At 41.0% G+C, this 17,411-nt stretch overlaps 1 protein-coding gene across 3 annotated transcripts in view; it reads left to right on the top strand.

The window, feature by feature from the left end:
• The first annotated feature begins 5,407 nt into the window (after window positions 1-5,407).
• LOC140717127 (1-phosphatidylinositol 4,5-bisphosphate phosphodiesterase delta-3-like) overlaps window positions 5,408-17,411 on the top strand; it is a 33,524-nt gene continuing 21,520 nt past the window's right edge. Inside the window, exons 1-3 of one of the 3 annotated variants that reach the window (XM_073030382.1) lie at window positions 5,408-5,698; window positions 10,149-10,265; window positions 13,199-13,480. The gene's annotated coding sequence lies outside the window, so the exon portion shown is untranslated. Of the gene's footprint in view, window positions 6,802-10,148; window positions 10,266-13,198; window positions 13,481-17,411 lie in introns of all 3 variants that reach the window. The other 2 variants (XM_073030379.1, XM_073030381.1) reach the window with 2 other exon arrangements.

Below are 17,411 nucleotides of genomic sequence, written 5' to 3'. Positions count from 1 at the left end.
TGATATTTTGTATTTATTCTTTAATTGGTCAAATGACATTAATATACCTCCTTCAAAACAGTTTCCTATATATCTAATCCCTTTGTGAAACCAGTTATATAAAAGTTGATTATCCATTGAATAAGTTTATTTTGAATTAAAGGTCTCTTTGCTAATAAAGATTTCTTTATCTCATCATCAACATTTATCTTATTCCATAATTCGATCAAATGTTTTAGTACAGGAGATTCTTTCTTTTCCCGTATCCATTTAGATTCCCATTTATATATAAAATCTTCTGGTATATTTTCTCCTATTTTATCTAAATCTATTCAAATCCATGCCGGTTTATCTTCATCAAAAAAAAGATGCAATAAATCTAAGTTGATTTGCTTTGTAATGATTCTTAAAATTTGGTCATTGTAACCCTCCTAGGTCAAATTTCCATGTCAATTTTTCCAACGACATTCTTGACATCTTACCTTTCCAAAGGAACTTCCTCACACATTTATTTACCTCTTGAAAAAACTTCTGCGGTAATTGTATTGGTAGTGTTTGGAATAAATATTGTAATCTAGGGAATATATTCATTTTTACAGCATTGACTCTACCTACTAATGTTATTGGTAACATCATCCATTTGTCAAGATCCTCTTGAATCTTTTTCAATAATAATGGCAAATAATTTAGTTTATATAAATTCTTTATATCATTATCAACTCTTATACCTAAATACTTTATACCATTTATCGGCCATCTAAATTGAGTTATTAATCGACATTGACTATAATCTCCTTTAGTAAGGGGTAGAATTTCACTTTTATCCCAATTTATTTTCTACCCTGATATTTTCCCATATTCTTCCAATCTAGAAGATAATTTACGCAACGAATGCAATGGGTTAGTTAGATAAATCAGAACATCATCAGCAAATAAGTTAATCTTATATTCCTCCTGATTAACTGTGAAACCCATAATATCTGAGTCAGTTCTAATTAATTCAGCTAATGGTTCTATCGCCAACACAAATAAGGCAGGTGATAATGGACAACCTTGTCTCGTTGACCTTGTTAACTGAAATGATGTTGAAATTTGGCCATTTGTCACCACTTTAGCTTTGGGGTTAGTATTTAAGGTTTTAATCCATTTTATAAAAGATACTCCTAATCCATATTTTTCCAATACCTTAAATACAAAATCCCATTCCAATCTATCAAATGCTTTTTCTGCATCCAAAGCAACTGCCACACTCATTTCTTCCCTCTTTTGTGCCAGATGAATTATGCTAAGTAACCGAGTTACATTATCTGCCGATTGTCTATTTTTAATAAATCCTGTTTGGTCCATGTGTATTAATTTTGTTTAAGTATTTAGATAATGTATTAGATAAAATCTTTGCTATTATTTTATAGTCCGTGTTCAACAAGGAAATAGGTCTATATGATGTTGGCTTTAAAAGATCTCTGTCTTTTTTTGGCAATACTATTAAAATAGCCGTCGAAAAAGATTCTGGAAGTTTATGCGTTCTTTCTGCTTGGTGTATTAGCTCCATAAAAGGAGGAATTAATAAATCTTTAAACTTTTTGTAAAATTCAGGTGGAAAACCATCTTCTCCTGGAGATTTATTACTCTGACGTGATCCTAGAGCTTCTTTGACCTCTTTTAATGTAAAAGGCACATCTAATCCCTTCTGTTCTTCTGAATTCAATTTTGGGAGAGTTATTTCTAATAAAAACCTTTCTATCTCAACAATATCATTTTGTGATTCTGATTGATACAGTTCGGAATAAAAAATTTTTAAAGTTTCATTGATTTCTAAAGGTTTATAAGTAATTTTATTTACACTTGTTCTAACTGCATTTATCGTTTAGGAAGCCTTGTCTGTTTTTATCTGCCAAGCAACAACCTTGTGTGATCTTTCACCTAGTTCATAATATCTCTCTTTAATTCTCATAATTGCTTTTTCTGTTCGGTATGTCTGAAGTGTATTATATTGTAGCTTCTCATTAACAAGTTGTCTTTGTTTTTCTTCTGTCATATATCTTTGAGATTCTTTTTCTAATTTTGTAATCTCTTTTTCCAATTGATCTATTTCTACCATATATTCCTTCTTAATTTTAGAAGTATAACTTATTATCTGGCCTCTCAAATATGCCTTCATCGCTTCCCATAATATAAATTTATCATCAACTGAGTGTGAGTTTGTATCTAAAAAAATCTGAATCTGTTTTTTCATAAAATCACAAAAATTTTGACATTTTAATAATATTGAATTAAATCTCCATCTGTAAATCGATTCCTCCTTATCCATCATTATCATTGTCATTATCAAGGGGGAGTGATCTGACAATATTCTTGCTTTATATTCCATATTTTTCACTCTGTCTTGAATATTCGCTGATAGTAGGAAAAAATCTATCCTTGAATAAGTTTTATGTCTATTTGAATAAAATGAATAATCTGTTTCTCTTGGGTTAATTCTTCTCCATATATCAATCAAATTTAAATCTTTCATCAATGATAAAGTTAATTTTGCTACTTTTGGTTTTGTAACAACCTTTGTTGACCTATCTAAAACTGGGTCTAGACAAAAGTTAAAGTCTCCACCTATTAATATTTTATTGTGTGCGTCAGCCAAATTCAAAAAAGCCTCTTGTATAAATTTTACATCGTTTTCATTTGGTGCATAAATATTCATAAGAATCCATAGTTCTGAAAAGATTTGACAATGTATAATTACATATCTTCCGCAGAATCAATTAATACATTTTGTATTTTAATTGGTAAAGTTTTGTTAACCAAAATTGCAACTCCCCTCGCTTTTGAATTAAATGAAGCTGCAATAACATTTCCGACCCAATCTCTCTTTAATTTCTGATGTTCTATCTCTGTTAAATGTGTTTCTTGAATAAAAGCTATATCTATTTTCATTTTCTTAATGTAAAAATTCTTTTCCTTTTCACCGGTCCATTAAGCCCATTAACATTAAAACTTTAAAAATTCATTAAATTAGTCATTATTTTTAATGGGGTTACTCCAATCTATAATAATACATAATATTTCAACTCTCGTAGTACCTTGGGGAATTATTTTAAAATTCTCCATGTTGCTATGTGTCTCCCCTCCGATCATCCAGGCAAAGAAAGAAAGATAAAAGAAAAATAGATTATAAAGAAAAAAACAACAAAAAACCCCCCTGCTAATGTTCTGAATGAAAAAAACACAACATTACCCCCCTCCGTTGTGTGGGTCATGGCAAACGCCATGATTACACACGTGAATCCCGTAGCGATCGATCCAAAGTTCCCCCAGCTCCCCCGTAGCATGAAAAAAGTATATGTAAGAGAAGAAAAAATATCACTGCTCTCAATTAATATTTCTCAAATTTTTACCTTTCTCCCCCTGTATCATATAATTAAAAGTATATTTAAATATTCTTCTGTTCTTAATGTCCATCAACTCACTTCACTGTCCTCGTCTTCATCTTTAATCTGTTTCACTTTTAAATCTTTACTGTGTCTAGCGAATATTTGGGAGTTCTTGTGCAAACTCCTCTGCATCCCGACGATCAGTAAAAAAATCTTCTTTTTCCGTCATCCAAAAAAATTATCAGTGTTGCCGGGTGGCGCAATATAAATTTATAACCCTTTTCCCATAAAACTTTTTTTGCTGGATTAAATTCCTCCTTTCTCTTCAAAAGGTCATAACTTATATCAGGATAGAAAAGAACTGCTTTCCCTTCTATCATCAATGGCTCATTTCTCTTTCTGGCACATTGGGCAGCCGCTTTCAGGATCTTTTCTTTATCTTGATATCTTAAGCATTTTATCAAGATTGGTTGTGGGTTTTGATCAGGTTGAGGTTTTGGTCTTAAGGCTTTCGATTTCAATCAACTGGGTTCCCTCTTCCATTTCCAAATTTTCCAGGATCCATTTTTGAAAATGTTTTATTGGATCCTCTCCCTCTATCCCTTCTTTAAGACCGACAATTTTAATATTATTTCGTCTACTAAAATTTTCAAGCACGTCTATTTTTTCCAACAGTCGTTTTCTTTCTGATGTCCAGGCAAGAATATTATCTTCCATTTTATTCACTCTATCAATAGTGTCTCCCGTTATTTCTTCCAACTTTTTAACTTTTTTGTCCATTTTCTCCTGTTTTTTCACCATTTTATCAAACATAGTCTTCATATTTTTAATATCTTCTTTTATTTTTTAACGTTTTTAATTCTTTTAATTCATGCATTATTTGCACCAAAGCTTTTCTTATGTCTCCAGAAGATCTTCCACCTCCAACCTCTTCCTGTTGTTCTTCTTTTGCCTCCTCATCTTCATCTGTATGTTCCAGAGAATCCGAATCCACCTTGGATTCATTTTCACTTCCACTTCCAATCGTAGCTGGGATTTGTAGTTCAAATTGCTCGTGTTTACGCATGCCCCTTCCTTCGCGAAGGATATATCTCCCTACTGTGATAGGTGTAACAATGGAGAAGCTTCATTCATTCATATGTTTTGAACATGGCAAGACTTAAAAAATATTGGAAGGAAGTTTTCCAATCATTTTCTGTTCTTTTTAAAGTAAAATTTAAGCCTAATCCATTGACTGCTTTATTTGGTATTGTTGGAGGGAAAGATACCATTTTGAAGACATCTGACTAGCACATTCTGGCTTTTATCTCTGTTATGGCTCGGAGGGTGTTCTTGCTTAAAAGGAAGGATGCTGCTCCGCCTACTCACGCTCACTGGTTACGGGATGTTATGGCATGCTTAAATTTAGAAAAGATTTGTTGTTCAATTTATGAATCTAACCAAGATTTTCAAAATTTTCGAGGACTGTTTTTGAATTATTTTAAAAACCTTGGATTTCCCATTAAAGTACAGATGCTTGTTAATAGCATATTTCATTATCTGATAAGGGTTTTTCTCCTTTTTTTTCTTTACAAACAGCTTTGGCTTTGGTAGTGGGTATAGATTTTTTATATATATAAAAAATTATTCATATCTCAACATATGAATTAATGTAATCTACATCAATATAGGGTAAGGAATTCGTTAATGTGATTCAAATATAATCTATTTGGTATTATTACATCATTCTTTTGTTTTCTAATATGTATTTTCTTGAACTCTGTATTCTTCTATTTAGAAATTAATAAAATATTGAAAAAGGAGAAGAAATTTTAAGAGTTTCTTATTTTCCCTACTGTACCTGTCTTATTGTCAAGGACAGATGGGGTAGTGTTGTGTTCTTTATATTAATACGTCCCATGGGTTACGCATAAAGAAACATATTGTGGAAGAATATAACTAGAACTTTTATTAACAACAACCAAACCACATTTTAAACCGCCATGCTTCTCGATCATTCTGGATCTTTCTCAGATTTCTGCGCATGCTCAGAACGCTGTCCAACACACGTGACATCAGCACGAGTGGAAGCTGTGTTCAGCATGGCGGCGGGGCTTTTGTAAACTCTGTCGGATGGAGAGGGGACAGGAGAGAGGGTGGAGTGGCGTTGATTTTGCTGGCTGCTTTCCCGAGGCAGTGAGGAGTGGAGACAGAGTTCCCGGGGGGAGATTGATTTCTGTGATGTGTCTCCATAATCCTCTGAATGTCTTGTAGTCACGGACAAGATGATAATGAGGGAGATTGTGAAGCCATGAGTCCATCTGGTTGTGCTGTGGAATGTCTCGATAGACTATTCTTCTTCTGTACTGATGGTGGGTTGCACCTGTCAGGAACCCGCCCAGCCCCGACTCTTTCTCCTCGCCAAAACCCATCACTTTCCTCCCATCGGCTCCCCTCACTCACATTGCCGGCGGTGCAAACCGCCAGAGCCGACACTCTCCGGTTGTGTCCGCTCCCCGTGAGCCGCTGTCCCGGCCCAATCCTCCCCCCACACTCCCTCACCCTCCGTGTCTGCCACCCACACTCGGTTCAATAGTCTGATAACTGCTGTCCGTCACACGGACATTTCCCCAGATATGGGCCCCGTCCGACCGGTGCAAGTCCGCAGACTCCCCGCGCTGGCGGCTGCGACTGTCGGCCGGCGGGGCCGCCCTCGGCTTCGGCTGTTCGGCCGTCCGATGTGGGGCAGGAAGGGTCGCCAAGCTGGGGCGGCCGAGCCGGAGAAGGGAGTCGGTGGCCGAGAGGTCAAGAATTGAGGGAATTATGCCCGTGGGGGAGAGGAAGCGACCGGGGAGCCCCAAGCTGGGGCGGCACGGCCCAGTCGGAAGGTTGGGGAGTGGAGCCGGGAGACTGGAAGCCTGGATCGAGGGGAGAGGGAATCAGATCAGGAGGTTGGGAACCTGCATGTGGGTGAGGGGAGACTGAATCTGGATATGGATCCGGAGCCTGGATGCCACAATTTACAGGCAGGAATATGGAAGCGGGGACGGGCTCTGAGGGAAGGGGCAGGGGATCAAGCCTCAGGAAGTGGCAGTTGGCCCAAAGATGAACAGGATGGACGGAAACTGGGATCCTGGTGAGGAGAGAGTGAAAATGTGAAGTGAGGGCAGAGGAATGATCAGGAGCTGAACGACGAAGAGAGACCGGGGGTCCAGATAAAACATAGAACAACACGGCACAGTGCCCGAAGAGATCAAGTAAAAAACAGAGAAGGTCGAATCCCAACTCTTATGGAGCAGATGAAGGCAAAAATGATAGTAAAATAGATCTGACTGTGTGCGTGAGAGAGTTTGAGCGGGTAAATGTCAAGGAAAAAATGCATCAAGTTTAGTTTTAATATGAAATCAACGCAGTGGTCTCCTGTGTCGAATGAAGTGGTTCACGGTCTTCTGTCGCCGGCGCCCATCCCTTCAAGGTTTGACATGTTTTTCATGCGAAGATGCTGTTTTTCACACCGCTGATATAACGAGTGATTATTTGAGTTTCTGTTCCTTCCTGTCAGCCTGAACCAGTCTGGCCATGCACCCCCGAACTTTCTCATTAACAAGGCACTTTTACACAGAGAACTGCCACTCAGGATGTTTGTTTTTGTTGTGTATCCTACCGTTCCCTGTAAACTGGAGATATTGTTGTGCGTGAAAAGCCTGAATGATCAGCAGTTTGAGATACTCAAACCACCCTGCCTGGCATCAACAATCATCCACACTTTTAGACAATAGGTGCAGAAGTAGACCATTCGGTCCTTCGAGCCTGCACCGCCATTTTGTGATCATGGCTGATCATCTACTATCAATACCCGGCTCCTGCCTTGTCCCCATATCCCTTGATTCCCCTATCCATAAGATACCTATCTAGCTCCTTCTTGAAAGCATCCAGAGAATTGGCCTCCACTGCCTTCCAAGACAGTGCATTCCAGACCCCCACAACTCTCTGGGAGAAGAAGTTTTTCCTTAACTCTGTCCTAAATGACCTACCCCTTATTCTCAAACCATGCCCTCTGGTACTGGACTCTCCCAGCATCTGGAACATATTTCCTGCCTCTAACTTGTCCAATCCCTTAATAATCTTATATGTTGCAATCAGATCCCCTCTCAATCTCCTTAATTGCAGCGTGTACAAGCCCAGTCTCTCTAACCTCTCTGCGTAAGACAGTCCGGACGTCCCAGGAATTAACCTCTTGAATCTACGCTGCACTTCCTCTACAGCCAGGATGTCCTTCCTTAACCCTGGAGACCAAAACTGTACACAATACTCCAGGTGTGGTCTCACCAGGGCTCTGTACAAATGCAAGAGGATTTCCTTGCTCCTGTACTCAATTCCCTTTGTAATAAAGGCCAGCATTCCATTAGCCTTCTTCACTGCCTGCTGCACTTGCTCATTCACCTTCAGTGACTGATGAACAAGGACTCCTAGATCTCTTTGTATTTCTCCCTTACCTAACTCTACACCATTCAGATAATAATCTGCCTTCCTGTTCTTACTCCCAAAGTGGATAACCTCACATTTATTCACATTAAACGTCATCTGCCAAGTATCTGCCCACTCACCCAGCCTATCCAAGTCACCCTGAATTCTCCTAACATCCTCATCACATGTCACACTGCCACCCAGCTAGAATCATCAGCAAACTTGCTGATGTTATTCTCAATGCCTTCATCTAAATCGTTGATGTAAATCTTAAACAGCTGTGGTCCCAATACCGAGCCCTGTGGCACCCCACTAGTCACCACCTGCCATTCCGAGAAACACCCATTCACCACTACCCTTTGCTTTCTATCTGCCAACCAGTTTTCTATCCATGTCAATGTCTTCCCCCCCAATGCCATGAGCTTCGATTTTACCCACCAATCTCTTGTGTGGGACCTTATCAAATGCCTTCTAAAAATCGAGGTGCACTACATCCACTGGATCTCCCCCGTCTAATTTCCTGGTTACATCCTCGAAAAACTCCAACAGATTAGTCAAGCATGATTTACCCTTGGTAAATCCATGCTGGCTCAGCCCAATCCTATCACTGCTATCTAGATATGCCACTACTTCATCTTTAACAATGGACTCTAGCATTTTCCCCACCACCGATGTCAGGCTGACAGGTCTATAGTCCTCTGTTTTCTCCCTCCCTCCTTTCTTAAAAAGTGGGATAACATTAGCCATTCTCCAATCCTCAGGAACATTGGAAAATGATTACCAATGCATCTGCAATTTCCAGGGCCAACTCCTTTTGTACCCTAGGATGCAGACCATCTGGACCTGGGGATTTGTCAGCCTTCAGTCCCATCAGTCTACTCATCACCGTTTCCCTCCTAATGTCAATCTGTTTCATTTCCCCTGTTACCCTTTGTCTTTGGCCCATCCATACATCTGGGAGATTGCTTGTGTCTTCCTTAGTGAAGATGGATCTAAAGTACTTATTAAATTCTTCTGCCATTTCTCTGTTTCCCATAACAATTTCACCCAATTCATTCTTCAAGTGCCCAACATTGTTCCTAACTATCTTCTTTCTCTTCACATACCTAAAAAAGCTTTTGCTATCCTCCTTTATATTCCTGGCTAGCTTGCGTTCGTACCTCATTTTTTCTCCCCGTATTTTTTTTAGTTAAGTTCTGTTGTTCCTTAAAAACTTCCCAATCATCTGTCATCCCACTCACCTTAGCTCTCTCATACTTCCTTTTTCTTAATGCTATTCAATTCTCAGAAACAGATGGTGAAATATGTTTTTTGTGTCAATGATAAACACAGTCTGAAGACTATGCTGGGGACAGTGTACAAGTGTCACCATGCTTCCAGCACCAACATGGCAGGCCCACATTGTAATGACCATAATCTGTTGTTCTGTCAGGCTATGAAGTTTCATAGAGCCCCACAACAGGGAAAAAGGCTCTTTGGCCCACAATCTCCATGCTGACCCATCAATAGTATCCCAGTTATGAGCATCATATTTGTTGCCTTCAACAGGGGCCCCTATCCATGCTGCTTTGGGGTGATACTGATTCTGGTTCCAAGAGATGTGGTTTAAGACAGATGTGGTTCAAGTGAGAATCCAAAAGCACAAACTTGGTCTTAGATAAGCATTAACTGCACGAGGGACACCTACCAAAGAGGGAATGTCTTTTGTGCCAGAGAACACTTGTTGATATTAGCTCCAGAATGGAGTTGTACACTCAGACCGGATAATAGGGTTTTGAGCAATCAGTTCAAATGAGAAAGGGTAAATTCAAAGGAGATGTGCTGGGCAAGTTGTTAATCACACAGAGAGTGGTGGCTGCCAGGGATGGTACTGGAGGAAAGGATAAAAGAGGTATTTTAAAGGGCTCTTACATGGGTAGATGAATGTGTATGGAATGGAAAGAAATGGACATTGTGTAGGCAGAAGAGGGCAGGTTAAGTAGGAATTAATTACTGTTGTAATTATTTTGTCAAGGCATGGTGGGGCAAAGAGCCTTTTTCAGATCTGTGCTGTTCCATTTTCTAGATAGTTAGCAGACTCTGGTTTAGAGTCTCTCATTACCTGTAACGTGGTCTCTGCAGAGTGGATACTTAACTCTTAAGAGTGTCCTTTGTTTTGCAATCTTGTGACATACTGTACAACCAATATTTTTTGTTTTCTAATCAGCTTGAATTTAACTTTGTACTTTAGTGGAAAGTCACCTTCCATGGACTGTCCTTTAACGTGATCTATATCTCAGTACTAGTGTTTCCAATCAAGTGGTCTTTATCACCATACCCATCCATTATTTAACCCTTTCTTTCCCCACCATGCAGGAGAATGCATCCTCTATCATAAACTGAAGTTCCTGGACTGGGAACTGAAAGTACTGACAGCATGTGGCATCTCACACTTCTCTGGAAATGGCGACAATTTGAGACGGTTCCATGACTGTAAGTGGTTTACTATTGTTACATGTACCAAGTTGCACTGGTAAAAACTTTGTTTTGCTCACCATCCATGTAGATGATTTTATGACATTAGTGCATTGAGGTTGTACCGGGGAAAAGCAATAAGAGAATGCAGAATGAAGTGTTACAGAGAAAGTGCAGTGTAGGTTCGAGGCCATGATGTAGTAGATTGTGTGTGCATGTGCAATTCGTACGGTAGAACAAAAGTGTTCAGTAGTTTTATAACAGTGGGAGAGAAACTTCTTGAGAATGATGGTAAATGCTTCAGAGAGATTGAGGGTCTTTGATTATGTTGGCTGCTGTACTGAGGCCGTGAGAAGTGTGTGCTGAATCCATGGACTGGTTTCTGTGATATGTTGCGCTGTGTGCACAGCTCACTGCTGTTTCCTACATACACCGGCAGAGCAGTTGGCGTACTAAGCTGCGATACATCCCACATAGGATTCTTTCTCCGTGATGTGTTGTGAGAAATTGGTGAGGTTCAAAGGGGACTTGCTGAATTTCTTTAACATCCAGAGGGAGGAGTGGTACTGGGGGGCTTTGTTAGCCATGGTGTCTGTGTGTTTGGACCAGAACCTTCAGGGTCTCAGAAGAGCCGAAAGGGCCTTGTGTTCCCTCGGTTTGAGACGTTACCATCTCAGTGACACCAGATATCTTGGTGCTTGTTCACTTTCGAATTTGAGAGCTGGGCTTTGGGTAACTGATTGCTACCATATAGTCAATGACATTTAGCCCAAAGTACCACAGATTATCTCATGATACACAATGGTCTTCATCAAAACAGAGACACAAGGGGCAGCAAATGCTGGGATGTGGAGTGTGAAAACAGGGAGAACCAGAGGTACTCTGCAGGTCAGGCAGCATCCAAGGAGAGAAATGGATGGCTGAAAATTCGGGCTGAGATCATTCTGCTGAATATATTTGACCTGACCTGCTGAGTTCCTCCAGTGGCTCGACTCTGCACATGGTGAAAGCAGTCAATATATGATTGTCGTAAATGATGAGAGTATTTCAGCTCCCTGCTCTCTCCACTGCAGCTTTTACCCTTCTTCACTTTATTCTCTGCTCCTGTCTAACTTTTCCTTTCACACCCTTATCCTTCAATCACCTCTTCTCTTCCTCCCACCCCCTCGTCCTTCTGAATTCCAACAAGTACAGACTCAGAGCCATCAAACGTTCCTCGTATGATAACCCTTTTACTCCTGGGATCTTCCTTGTGAGCCTCCTCTGGACCCTTTACAATGCCAGCACATCTTTTCTAAGATGAGGGGCCCAAAACTGTTCACAATACTCACGGTGAGGCCTCACCAATGCCTTATAAAGCCTGAGCAACGCATCCTTGCTCTTGTATTCTCGACCTCTTGCAATGAATTTGCCTTCCTCACCACTGACTCTACCTGCAAGTTAACCTTTTGGGTTTTCTGCACAAGGACTCCCAAGTCCCTTTGCATCTCAAGATTTTTGGCTTTTCTCCCCATTTAGAAAATGTTCTGCACATTTATTTCTAATACCAAAGTGCATGACCATGCATTTTCTAACTTTGTATTTCATTTGCCACTTTCTTGCCCATTCTCCTAATCTGTCTAAGTCCTTCTGCATCCTACCTGTTTCCTCAACACTACCTGCCCCTCTACCAATCTTCATATCATCTGCCAACTTGGGAACAAAGTCATCTATTCCATCAGCTGAATCATTTATATACAGAATAAAAAGAAGTGGTTCCAACACCAATCCATGTAGAACACGTCTAGTCACTGGCAGCCAACCTGAAAAGGATCCTTTTATTCCCACTCGCTGCCTCCTACCAATCAGGAATTGCTCTAACCATGTTAGTAACTTTCCTGTAATACCATGGGCTCTTTACTTGGTAGACTGCATCATGTGTGGCATCTTGTCAAAGGTCTTCTGAAAGTCCAAATAGACAACATACACTGCATCCCCTTTCATGTCCAGAGAATCTCCCATCTGTTCCCCTCGTTATTGAGTCCCCAATCACTACCGCTGCCTTCTTCTCTCTTTCCCTTCTGCACCACGGACCCATGCTCAGTGCCTGAGACCTGGTCACCGTGACGTTCTCCCAGGAAGTCACTCCCCACAAAAGTATCCGAAGCAGTATACTTATTTTTGAGGGGATGGCCACAGGTGTGTTCTGCTCTAATTGCCTGTTTCTATTTCTCCTGACAGTCACCCAGCTGCTCACCTCCTGCAATTTGGGGATTTGTTCCCAGAATCATTCCTTTGCGCCTCTTCTGAACTCTTATATAGAACATTAGAGCAGGACCTTCGACCCTCGATGTTGTGCCAACTTATTAACCAACTCCAAGATCAAGTAAAAGCTTACAATTTTCACTGAAATGTTACTGTTCCTTCTGTCTCCTATCTTTTGTGTAGTGGATGTTCAACAGGTTGCTGCCTGGACTTGTTCAATCTATCCTCATATTGTCTTCTGAGGATAGGATGAGTGAGCTGAGGCTTTTCTCTTGAGGATGAAGAAGCATGAGAGGTAACTTAATAGAGGTTTACAAGATCATAACCAGCATTGATTGAGTGGATACCCAGAAGCTTTTTCCCAGGGCAGAAAGAGATAAAGTTTTTTTTACAGAGCCTGGTAGATGTGCTGAACCACCCCAGGGATCGAGGTGGAGATAGGTAAATTAGGTACTTTGCAGAAACTCTCATAGGCATATGGATGATAGAAACATTGAGTGTTACTGCAGGAGGGAAGGTTAAATTGATCTTAGAGCAGCTTAAGTGGTTTGCAGAATATTGTTGGCTGAAAGGCCCATACTGTACTGTTGTGTTCAGTCTCATTCATTGTAATTTCTTCACCTTCCCGTATGTTAACAAATTTCCCCTTCTCTCCATTGCTCACCCGTACCTTCCTAATTCCGAACTCCTTATTGCTATCTCTCCAGTTCCTCACTCTCGATTTGCCCATCCCAGCTGAACCTCCACTTGTCTTCTTCTTCTTCACTACCCTGCATCCCACCCTCCCCTTCCCTGACAACATCTCTTTGATGCTTCCTCTTGGTTCACCTCATCAAGCGTGAAGATATTAAGCCATGTTGGGGGGTAATCACATACAGAAGATCAAATCTGGCTCATGGACGAAATCCCGCTTTTACAAACTCCGTGGTGACTGTCGGACAGTGTTGTACAATTTCCAAAAGATCCTGATGTTGGCCGGGAATCAGTCTGTGAGTATTGACGAGTTTTGGAGGGATGATGGCGGAGGGAGCATGTTTAAAGAAAGTTTACAAAAGTATTTGTCCAGAGCAACAACCCTGCCTGTGATGAGTCCATGATTCCTGATATGGCTCCATGCTGAAGCCAGTGGAGATTCTACATCAAGGCACCAGTATACATTTCACTTATTTCATTGAGAGATGCAGCGTGGAACAGGCCCTTCTGGCCCATTGAGCCGTGCTGCCCAGCAACCCACCTATTTAACACTAGCATAATCACAGCACAACTTACAATGACCAACTAGCCTACCAACTGGTTCGTCTTTGGAATGTGGATGGAAACTGGGGCACCCGGAGGAAACCCACGCACTGATGGGAAGAATGTACAAACTCTGTACAGACGGATTACAGGTCCAAGCACCCACGGCACAAGCTGTAATTGTGTTGCACTAACCACTACACCCCTTGACCTTTGATGCTGTCTGTGTGGAGTTTGCACCTTCTCCCTGTTGCCATATGTGTTTACCCTGGGAGCTTCAGTTTCTAATGAATGCTGCTGATCTGATACTATGAGCCTGTTATGCTGTTGAAAGTAAGTTTCTCATTGCCCCTGTTCACACATGTACTTTACATATGACAATAAATACGACGGACAGCTACACAGATTATTTAAAAATGTAAGTACATTGAAGTCATACAGAGGAAAAACAATGCCAAAATGCAGAATATACACCCAATGGCCATTTTATTCAGTATCCCTGTACAGCTGCTCATTAATGCAAATAACTGTTCAACCAGTAATGTGGCTGTCCCTGTATTCTTGAGCTGTTACATCTTCAGCCCAACAGGGAACAGAGAGAATGACCTGTGTGGTAGGATTTCCTGGTTATGTTGGTGGCTTTAAAGGCCCTTAAGTTAATTGGCCACTGTCAATAGCCATTAGTGGATAGGTGAGTGGTAAAATTTAGGGGGACTTAAGGTGAAACTGTGGAGCACCACAGGCTCATAGCAAAATACTGGAAGAATTTAACAGGTCAGGCAGCATCTATGGACTAGAATAAACAGTTGACATTTTGGGCCAAGACCCTTCATTAGGATGACATAGGAAGGAAGCAAAAGCCAGAGAAGAGGGTGAGAGGAGAGGGAAGAGTAAAAACTGATAGGTGAGAGGTGAACATGATCAGGGGAAAGGTGGGAGATGTGAGAAGGGGGATGAACTGAGAAGTTTGGTGACATGTGGACGAGATCTCTTCAATGTCCCTAATGTATCTGCCTTTACCACCACTGCTGGCAGTGTGTTCCACGCACTCAATATTCTGTGTAGTTTAAAAAAAGCACTACATGTGACATGCACCCTATACTTCCTCCAGTCACCTTAAAATTGTGCCCCTTCGCATTAGCCATTTATGCTCTGGGAAAAAGCCTCTGGCCATCTGCTCGATCAATGCCTCTTATCAGCTTGTACACTTTGACTAAGTCTCCTCTCATCCTCCTTTGCTCCAGAGAGAAATCCTACTTGCTTACCCTATCATCATAATATTTGTACACTGGTCCAGATATGATCATTGTGAATTTCCTCTGTAGACTCTCTATTGCTTCCACATTCCTCCTATAATGAGGCAGTGGTGTGAGCTGCTTCACCATGAGGTGGGAGGGGCATGAGCTGAAAATATGGAAGCACAGATGGACTATGGATGTGAGCTGGTTGTGTTCCAGACTTGCAAGCAGATCCTATATTATAACAAGGGATCTTTGATAAACATGGCATTTACATCATTTCTTGAGTCTTTGATCTGGTTTTTCCAGGGCATCAACATAGAGCAATACAGCACAGTACAGGCCTTTTGGCCCACAATGTTGTGCTGACCCTTAAACCCTGCCTCCCTTATAACCCTCCAGCTTAAATTCCTCCACATATCTGTCTACTAGTCTCTTAAATTTCACTAGTGTATATGCCTCCACCACTGACTCAGGCAGTGCATGCCACACACCAACCACTCTGAGTAAAAAAAACCTTCCTCTAATATCCCCCTTGAACTTTCCACCCCTTACCTTAAAGCCATGCCCTCTTGTATTGAGCAGCGGTGCCCTGGGGAAGAGGCATGCACAAGAATTGTCACATTATACTTTTGAGAAGAATGAGATATTTCTAAATGCCTCACTGTGCCCCAATTCTGCCTTTGTTAATCTGCTGAGTACCTTATCTTTTATTCTGAGGATACTGCAGGTCATGTCCTTCTGCAACTGGATGTTCGACTTCCTAACTAGAAGACCACAGTCTGTGCCTTTTGGTAACACCATCTTCACCTCGCTGACAGTCAACACTGGGGCATCTCAGGGATGTGTACTTAGCCCACTTCTTCAATTTCTGTATACCTCTGACTGGGTGGCTGGGCACAGCTCAAATGCCATCTAAAGATGTGCTGATGGGACAGCCATTGTTAGCAGAATCTCAGATGCTAACAAAAAGGTGTACAGGAGTGAGATATACCAGCTAGTTGAGTAGTGTCACAGCAACAGCCTTCAAGGAGCGATGCCTTGAAAAGGTGTCCATCATTAAGGAAATCCACCACCCAGGAGATGCCCCCTTCTCATGTTACCATCAGACAGAAGGTACAGAAACCTGAAGGCACACACTCAGCCCTTCAGGAACAGCTTATTTCTCTCTGCCATCCAATTTCTGAATGGACATTGAAGCTATGAACACTACCTCACTACTTTTTTAATTTTTGTTTTTGCACAACTGATTTAATTTAACTATTTGGTATACATATTTAAGCTTGGTGTAATCAGCGGTTTGCTTTCTATATTATCAGTATTATATTGCTGCAAGAAAGCTCAGAAATTTCACAGCATATGCTAGTGATATGATTATTATTCTGGGTGTTGTGAGAAGTTTTGTGGCCCCCAGGTAATAAAGGATTTGTTAGCATTGGAGGTTTTGGACAGGGTCCAGAGCAGCATGGGAGAAAACCCAAGAATGAAAGGGCTAACATATTGTAAGTGGCTGAATGCTTTGGGTCTTTACTCAGTATAGTTCAGAAAAATTAGGGGGATCTCCTTGAAACCTATCAAATATTGAAAGGCAAGATGGAGTGGTTGCTGACAGGATGGCATTTATAGTAGAGGAGTCTCACGACCAAAGGACACAGGCGCAGAATAGAAAGACACCGCCTCTATTCTGAGAAGGGGAAGAATTTCTTTAGCCAGAGGGTGGTTAATCTGGGAAAGTCATTGCTGCAGACAGCTCTGGAGGCTAAGTCATTGGGTATCTTTAAAGTGGAGGTTGATAAGTGCTTTATTAGTCAGGCATCAAAGGTTATGGGGAGAATGCAGGAAAACTGGTTGAAAGAGTGAAATAAATCAGCCATGAATGAATGGCGGAATAGACACAATCAGCCATATAGCCTAATTCTGCTCGTCTGTCTTATGGTCTTTCAGGAGAAAGTGACAGCACTTTAAGTGTTGCATTGTGTTAAAGTTGAAGTCCATTTGATTGTCACCTGCACAAGTCATGTATGCAGGGATGTAATGAAAAACTTACTTGCAGCAGCATCACAGGCACATCACATCAGATAAGCAACAGTCACAGGGAAAAAAATTAAAAATAATTCATTCACATCTCTTACAAGAAAGAGTAGTTTGAACAAAATACAATAAATTTTAGTGTATTCTTGAGGCAGCAGCTTCTGTAGATACTACTGCAGGTGGGGTAAGGTTTGTGTTGTGTTGGGCGGAATCCACTATTCTCTGCAGCTTCTTGCATTCCTTCTCATTCGAATTGTCGTAAAAGTCTATGATGGTATGAGTCAGGATAATTTCATTAGTACGTCTAGAATATTGTTTGATGACAATCCACACCTTCTTAAACTCCCGAGAAATTAAAGACACTGAGGTGCTTCCCTTGTTATTGCATCTATGTGCAGGGCTCAGGACAGGTCAC

This window comes from Hemitrygon akajei, chromosome 27, assembly GCF_048418815.1.
Source record: "Hemitrygon akajei chromosome 27, sHemAka1.3, whole genome shotgun sequence".
NCBI classification, from domain to species: Eukaryota; Metazoa; Chordata; class Chondrichthyes; order Myliobatiformes; family Dasyatidae; genus Hemitrygon; species Hemitrygon akajei.
The sequence above is the reverse complement of the archived record's forward strand: the minus strand, read 5'-3'. Positions and strand labels throughout refer to the sequence as shown.